Genomic DNA, 8781 nt, shown 5'->3' with positions numbered 1-8781 from the left:
AAAAAAGAAAAAGAAAAAAGACTAATTCCATGCACCTTGTGGGCTATACAAGCCATGTGTTAGTTGTATTCAGGGCAATAGCTTTGTGACAGGAGTCCCCCTGCTGTCAGCTAGCGCTCCAATAAAGACTAAATTCAGCCTTTTAAGTGGTGGCTTCTCTGTTCTCATAACTGGATCTACCATAGAACAGTCCAACAGACAAAAATCAGTAGTGTGAGCTGGTAATGTGGCTTAGTGTTAGAGTGCTGGCCTAGCATGCATGAAGCCCTGGGTTCGATTCCTTAATATCACATAAATAGAAAAAAGCCAAAAGTGGCACTTTGGATCAAATGGTAGAGTGCTAGCCTAAGCCAAGGAAGCTCAGGAACAGTACCGAGGCCCTGAGTTTAAGCCCCAGCTGGGACTGGCAAAAAAAGAAAAAAAAAATGTTTGTATATGCCAAGAGCAAACTGTTTGAAAAAAGAAATCAAGAAAGTAATTTCATTATAATAATAAAAATAAAATTATGTAAGAATAAGCTTAAGGAAATGAATAAATCTCTTCAATAAAAATTATAGCCAGGCGCCAATGGCTCATGGTTGTAATCCTAGCTACACAGGAGGCTGAGATCTGAAGACCACTGCTTCAAGCTAAGCCCAGACTCAGAAAAAGCTGAAAGTAGTGCTGTGGCTCAAGTGGTTGAACCCTAGCTATAAACAAAAAGAAGCTCAGGGACTGCACCACCCAAGCCCTGAGTTCAATCCCTAAGACTGACACCAAAAACCTATAAAACCTTGGTGAACAAAACTGAAGAGAATACAAAAAAGTAGAAAGATATCCCATGTTCATCAACTGGGAGAAATAATATTGCTAAAATATCTGCAGTACCCAATACAGTCTGTACATTTAAGGCAATTCCAATTAGAATGCCAATGGCATTCTTCACAAAAATAGGAAAAAAATCCTAAAATTAATATGAAACCACAATAGACCCTGAAGAGTCAAATATGTGAGTACACAGAAAGAAGGCAGCTATTTACAAGCCAGAAAAAGAGACCTCACCAAGAGCCAATTCACTGGACTTGACCTTGGATTTCTGACTTCCAGAATTCAATAAACATACTAAGAAAAGAACATGTTGTTCAAGCCACTATTTTGTTTTGGCAGTCCAAGCAAACTAAGAAAGATGAAATCAAATTTATCTTCATCTATGGGGCATGACAGTGCATAGAGCATCCAGTTTTCCCCATACCCTCAAGTCAACTGCATTTTATCAGCCTTGCAATTCTTGCCAATCTTTGTTTTTTGTGTGAAAATACTGTACAGAGGGGTTACAATTACATGTGCAAGATAATGAGTACATTTTTTTAAAATTTTTATTTATTTTTTATTGTGAAAATACCATACAGAGGAGTTACAATTACATGGGCAAGATAATGAGTACATTTCTTATCAAGCATTGTAGCCTCCTCCTTTGTTTCCCCTTCCCATCCCTTCCCATCCTCCCCCTGGCCCCCCACCAAATCCTCCCCATCCCCTCCCCGACCCTCGCCTCTTGCCAATCTTATAGTGAAAAACATCTCTGTATTTTTTTTTTTTGCCAGGCCAGGGGCTAGAACTCGGGGCCTGGGCACTGTCACTGAGCTTCTTTTGCTCAAGGCTAGCACTTTACCACTTGAGTCACAGCGCCATTTCTGGCTTTTGTCTGTTTATGTGGTGATGAGCAATAGAACCCAGGGCTTCATGCATGCTAGGCAAGCGCTCTCCCACTAAGCCACACTCCCAGCCTTCTCTGTGTATTTTCATTTCCAGTTTTCTGATGAAGCATAAGATGCCCTCATATATCCTATAGATTGCTTCCTGGCAATTTTTATACTTTATTTGATTTACTTTGAAATTTTGGATATTTGTTCTCTTTTAATATTTGTGTATCCTCTGAGAGTCTGAATCTAATTTTTTTTCCAAAGCAATGCACAGTTATTCCAATACTGTGTTACTAAACCACCTTTTCTTTTGCCCATTGTAGTCAAATAGATCCTGTGTATACTTAAAATCTGTTTGTAGGATCTACTCCACAGCTCTGTTTCACAGTTACTTTATAATAGGTGTTTTTGTGGTTGGTTTGCTTGTTTGTTTTAAGACTGGGTCTCACTGTATCCAGGCTGGCCTCAAATACTCCATCCTCCTGTCCCAGCCTCAAGTGCTAGGATTATGGCTGTGCACTACTGTTGCTGACTGTAATAGCTTTTAATGTAAAGTAAAACAATAATGCCAAATATTAGTATGTTTTTTATCATTTTCTTGGCAATTTTCATGCATTTATTTTCCCATATGAACTATAAAATAATTTCTCATACTCAATAGAAATGAATTACTTATCCATTTGAAAGGATTGGCATTTTATATTAAAAATTTCCACCCAGGAATGTAACTTTCTGTAGTCATTTCTATTTATTGCAGTATTGCAGATTGAACTTGGGGGCCTCATGCATGTTCAAGGATGTTGCCTCCATAACTTGTACCCCAATAACTGGGCCTTTTCAGTAAATGGCCTGGGGTTCTGTAAAGGACCAAGTAAGTTCACAATCATCATAATTGTTCAGTGCCATTTTGAAGACTTTAGCTATTGATTGAGAGCTTCCTCTCTCTCAACTGTTTTATATATGAAGATATGACAGTGAATAAAAATTCTTGCCTCTCTAACCAGCTTAACCTATTGAAAAGATCCTGTCCTTTATAATCCTCCCCAGAGAGGAACCATATTGTTGTATTCTAGTAGTTTACTGTGATTTATAATAAGCCAATGGTGTCATTCCATTGTGCACCTTGTCAAACCTTTTATATGACTTTAATAAACAATAAATTTGCTGGCTGCGCCAGAGGTCTGCTAGTGGTTTATATATTGACAATACTTTCCATTTCAGTTTGATATGTAGAATCATTTTTAATTTTATAGCAATTGAAAGTCCTATTAGCTCAGCTATTTGAAACTAAGTCTTGCTGTGTACAAGGGGAAAATGGTGTTTGTGATTGGTAAATGTTAAAAAAAAGTTCTTGTGTCTCACATGTTTTCTCTCATATAGGAAGCTAGGTCTAAAATATATAAGCATTGTTGGTTGCCAGAGGCTCGTGTCTATAATCCTAGTTAGGAGATTAAGATCTGAGAATCCCAGTGCAAAGCCAGCCAGGATAGAAAAGTCCATAAAACTCTTGTCTCGGGGCTAGGAAGGTGGTTCAGTGGTAGAGTGCTTGCTTTGCATGCATGAGGCCCTGGGTTCAATTCCTCAGCACCACATACACAGAAAAAGCCAGAGGTGGCGCTGTAGCTCAAGTAGTAGAGCATTCTCCTTGAGCTGAAGAGCTGAGGGACAGCGCCCAGGCCCAGAGTTCAAGCCCCATGACCGACAAAACAAAGCAAACAAAAAAAAAAGCCAGCCCTGGCAGGAAAGACCGTGAGACTCCTATCTCCAATAAACCACCAGAAAACCGGAAGTGGCGCTGTAGCTCAAGTGGTAGAGCGCTCGCCTTGAGCAGAAGAGCTGAAAGACAGTGCCCAGGCCCAGAACTCTTGTCTCCAATTAAACACCAAAAAAAGAAAAAACCCAAGAAGTAGTGCTGTGGTTCAAGTGGCAGAGCACTAGCCTTAAGCAAAAATCAAAACAATGCAAAACAAAAAACTCAGGGACAGTACCTAGGCCCTGAGTTCAAGCCCTGAGATCTAAAGGATCTTAGTTTGAAGCCAGCCTGGGCAGGAAAGCCCATGCCATTCTTATCTCCAAATAATCACCAAAAAAGAGGCTGAGGTGAAGCTGTGGCTCAAGTGGTAGAGCACTAGCCTTAACCAAAAAAGATCAAGAGACAGAACCCAGGTTCAGTGTTTAAGCCCTAGGACTGACACACACATACAAAAACAAAAAAAGCTTGTAGAGCTGGAGGTATAAACCCAGTGGTAGAGTGCTTGCCAAAAGTAGCCCAGGCTCTGGATTTCATCTCTAGCACCACATAAAGTATGTTTACAAGTACGTGTAAACACACAAGACAAAATGACCCAGTAAAATACAAGCACACGTGGTAACATATGTAGGGGTTTTCTGCTACACAAACAAACTGACTAAAGGATGGTACATCTAGGGAAGGAATCCAAAGGTGTAATTCTGAACAACTAATGAACAGCTTAATAAAAAACAGGAAGCAGGGGCTGGGAATGTAGCTCAGTGGTAGAGTACTTGCCTTGCGTACATGAGGCCCTAGGTTCAATTCCTCAGTACCACATAAACAGAAAAAGCCAGAAGTATCACTGTGGCTCAAGTGGTAGAGTGCTAGCCTTGAGCAAAAGGAAGCTCAGGGACAGTGCCCAGTTCCTGAGTTCAAGCCCCAGGACTGGCAAAAAAACAATAAACAAAAACAGGAAGCAGCAACTTGTTTGAGGAGAAGAACAATGAGAAAGTGGGCATAGGATTGGAGGGAGGAAGGTTGAGCAAATGAACTCATATTCATTGTACATAATGTAAAAATTGAACGACAGGGGCTGGGAAGGTGGCTCAGTGGTAGAACACTTGCCTTGCATGCATGAGACCCTGGGTTCGATTCCCCAGCACCACACAAGCAAAAAGAAAAAAGCCGGAAGTGGTGCTGTGGTTCAAGTGGTAGAGCATTAGCCTTGAGCTGAAGGCTGAGGGACAGCGCCCAGGCCCAGAGTTCAGGCCCCACGACCGGACCCCCCCCCAAAAAAAAATTGAACTACAACACTTTACTTGAAGGTAAGGATGGGAGAGCAAATAACAAGGAGAGAAAAATGGAAGGGGTAAAATTGATCAAGATGCATTGTACTCAAACCTGACATATAGAATTTTAACCACTTTGTGCAATGACTTAATAGTAATCATCATCATCATCATCATCATCATCATCATCATAACATTCTTGCCTCTATAGAGCTGAAAGAAGACAAGAAAGTGAAAAAGTGGCATAAATTTTTTTTTTCTTATGTGGTGCTGGGGAATCAAACCCAGGGCTTCATGCATGCAAGGCAAGTACTCTACCACTGAGCCACCTTCCCAGCCCCAAAAGTGGCATAAAAATTTCAGGAAAGGGCCAGGCACCAGTGGCTCATGCCGTAATCTTAGCCACTCAGGAGGCTGAATTCTGAGGATCAGGGTTTGAAGCCAACCCAGGCAGGAAAGTCTGTGAGACTCTCATCTCCAATTAACCACCAGAAAACCTGAAGTGGAGCTGTGGCTCAAGTGATAGAATTCTAGCCTTAAGCAAATGAGCTCAGGGACAGAGCCCAGGCCCTGAGTTCAAGCCCTATCACCAACAAAAAAAAATTTTTTTTGAGAAAAAAAAATCAGGTTTACATTCAGATATTACTGTAATTCTAGAAATCCTAAAGGAATAAAGAACGTAGAATTTAATAAAATATCTGGTAGGTAAATATACCGAAGGACTGGGGATATAAGTCAGTAGTAGACTGCCTACTTAGTATTCAGAGGGTCCTGAGTTCCATTTCCAGCAACACACAAACACAGACACAGACACAGACACACACACACACACACACACACACACACACACTTGTAAACATACTTTATGTGGTGCTAGAGATGAAATCCAGAGCCTGGGCTACTTTTGGCAAGCACTCTACCACTGGGTTTATACCTACAGCTCCAAACTTTTTTTTTTTTGGTATGTATGTATATGTCAGTCCTAGGACTAGAATTCTGGACTGGGTTCTGTCTCTGAGCTTTTTAGGTTAAGGCTAGTGCTCCACCACTTATTTGGAGATAAGAGTCTCATGGGCTTTCCTGCCCAATCTGGCTTCAAAAACCATGATCCTTAGATCTCAGCCTCCAGAGTAGCTAGGATTACAGACATAAGCCACTGGCATCTGGCTCCCACACACATATTTTTGTTTTGTTTTGTTTGGGTGTGTGTGTATGAGAGAGAGAGAGAGAGAGAAATGCATGCTGGGTTGGGGTGGGTACTGCTCCTGAGCAATTTTGCTCAAAGCCAGCAGTCTACCACTTGAGCCACACAGCTGTTTCCATCTTTTCTTTTCCTTTCTTTTTTTTTTTTTGTAGTTAAGTGGAAATAAGGGTCTCTCAGATGTTTCCTGCCTGAGCTGGTAAACCATAATCCTCAGAACATAGCTTTTTTTCTTTCTTTCTTTCGTTCTTTTTTTGTCAGTCATGGGGCCTGAACTCTGGGCCTGGGTGCTGTCCCTCAGCTCTTCAGCTCAAGGCTAGTGCTCTACCACTTGAGCCACAGCGCCACTTCGGCTTTTTCTGTTTATATTGTGCTGAAGAATAGAACCCAGGGCCTCATGCATGCAAGGCAAGCACTCTACCACTGAGCCACCTTCCCAACCCAGATCTCAGCTTTCTGAGTAGGTAGGATTAGCCACCAGTGCCCAGCTCCAACTAACATTTTTAATAGCATCAATAATCTGTTTGAAATGCACATACCCAGACTCACTTTAGGGTTCTGAAAAGTAGGCATATGTTTTTTGTTTTTTTTTTTGTTCAGTCATGAGGCCTGAACTCTGGGCCTGGGCGCTGTCGTCCCTCAGCTCTTCAGCTCAAGGCTAGCGCTCTACCACTTGAGCCACAGCGCCACTTCTGGATTTTTCTGCTTATGTGGTGTTGAGGAATTGAACCCAGGGCCTCAGGCATGCAAGGCAAGCGCTCTACCACTGAGCCACCTTCCCAGCCCAGGCACATGTTCTTAACACATGTTCTTTCTGACCACTGGCCTCACCCACCCACCTATGAGCACCTCAGCTGCCAGGAGTGCCAGGAAGAAAACAAACAGTTTACGCATCCAGCTCTTTCCTCTGTTCCTCTGTGTCCCACTTTCAAGTGTTCATGAACTTCTGAACTCCAGGCTCTAGAAGGGGTAGAGGAAACTCCGTGTCCCGCCTCAGTATCCCTTCTAGGCCAGGGAACCCTGTGTGGTGAGGAATTTTCAGATTTTTCCCAAATTCCTCCAAAATCAAACAAGGAAAGCAAAGATTGGAGAGGAGAAGGGCAGTTACAACATGCCGCCTACCAAGAGATCTACTTGAAAGCTTTTTTTTTTTGGTCCGGTTGTGGGGCCTGAACTCTGGGCCTGGGCACTGTCCCTCAGCCCTTCAGCTCAAGGCTAGTGCTCTACCACTTGAGCCACAGCGCCACTTCCGGCTTTTTTCTTTTTGCTTATGTGGTGCTGAGGAATTGAACCCAGGGCCTCAGGCATGCAAGGCAAGCGCTCTACCACGGAGCCAACTTCCCAGCCCAAGAGATCTACTTGAGACTCAGCGTTGGTGACAGTCAAGTTTTCTTTAAAAACAAAAATTATGTTGAAATAGTTGGACAAAGGGGTTTCAATGAACACATTAAGAGTATATTCCTGCCTAAGCCAATAAGCTCCAATGCCATCCGACTCCTTCATGTGGTAGTTTCAAGGTTTCACGGTCTTAACATGAGATCTTTGATCCACTTTGAATTGATATTAGTACAAGATGACAGACAGGGATTGGCTTTAGAAATCTGAATATGGATGTCCAGTTTTCTCAAGTTATCTTATTATATTTTGGCTTCCTTAACATCAGATGGCTCTTAATCAAGAAACAGTCACCAAGGTTTGAGTAAGGAAAGTTTAAGAAAAGCTTAGGATGGGACACTGGTGGCTCACGCCTGTAATCCTAGCTACTCAGGAGGCTGAGATCTGAGGATCATAGTTCAAAGCCAGCCTGGGCAGGAAAGTCCATGAGACTTTTTTCTCCAATTAACCACCTGAAAACCAGAAGTGGTGCTATGACTCAAGTGGTAAAGCACTAGCCTTGAGCTGAAGGGCTCAGAGACAGTGCCCTGGCCCAGAGTTCAAGCCCCAAGACTGAAAAGGAAGAAAGAAAGAAATGCTTAGGTTACAAAAGCAACGAAATTCTAACAAGTTGAATCCAATATTGTATTAAATAGTAATTTATCCTATAATTCACCCAACTAAAAAAGAATTTTTGAATTTAATTTTTAATTTGTTATTATAAAGGTGATATACAAAGAGGTTACAGTGGGCTGGGAAGGTGGCTCAGTGGTAGAGCGCTTGCCTTGCATGCATGAGGCCCTGGGTTTGATTCCTCAGCACCACATAAGCAAAAAGAAAAAAAACCGGAAGTGGCGCTGTGGCTCAAGTGGTAGAGCGCTAGCCTTGCGCTGAAGAGCTGAGGGACAGCGCCCAGGCCCAGAGTTCAGGCCCCACGACCAGACCCAAAAACAAACAAAACAAACAAAAAAAAAGAGGTTACAGTTATATAAGTCAGGTAATGAGTAAATTTCTTTTTGGACAATGTCACCCCAAGAAAATTCTTTTAATGAGAACAGAATGAGAATTTGATAAAATTTAAGACTTTTAGGGGAATATAAAACTTTTTGCAAAACTGGAGTAGACTGAATCAGGGCGCCAGCGACTCATACCTCTAATCCCAATTACTCAGGAGGCTGAGATCTGAGAGTTACAATGTGAAGCCATCCCAGTAGGAAAGTCAGAGACTCTCACCCCCGATTAACCACCAAAAAGCTAGTAGAGCTTGGCTCCAGTGGTAGAGCACTAGCCTTGAGTGAAAAAGCTAAGGGGGATCCTGAGATCAAGCTACCCCTCCTCCCTAAAAACAAACAGGAAACAAACAAACCAAAATACCCCTCAAATACGAGGCTCCCAGCATTCTTAGGTTTATTTATTTACTTATTTTTGTGGTGTGTGTGTGAGTACTGGGGCTTGAAGTCAAAACCTCACACTTTGGCTTGGCTTTTTCACTCAAGTCTCTAC

This window comes from Dipodomys ordii, unplaced genomic scaffold (genome assembly GCF_000151885.1).
Source record: "Dipodomys ordii isolate 6190 unplaced genomic scaffold, Dord_2.0 Scaffold26, whole genome shotgun sequence".
Classification (NCBI taxonomy): Eukaryota; Metazoa; Chordata; class Mammalia; order Rodentia; family Heteromyidae; genus Dipodomys; species Dipodomys ordii.
Note: the sequence above shows the minus strand (reverse complement) of the source record.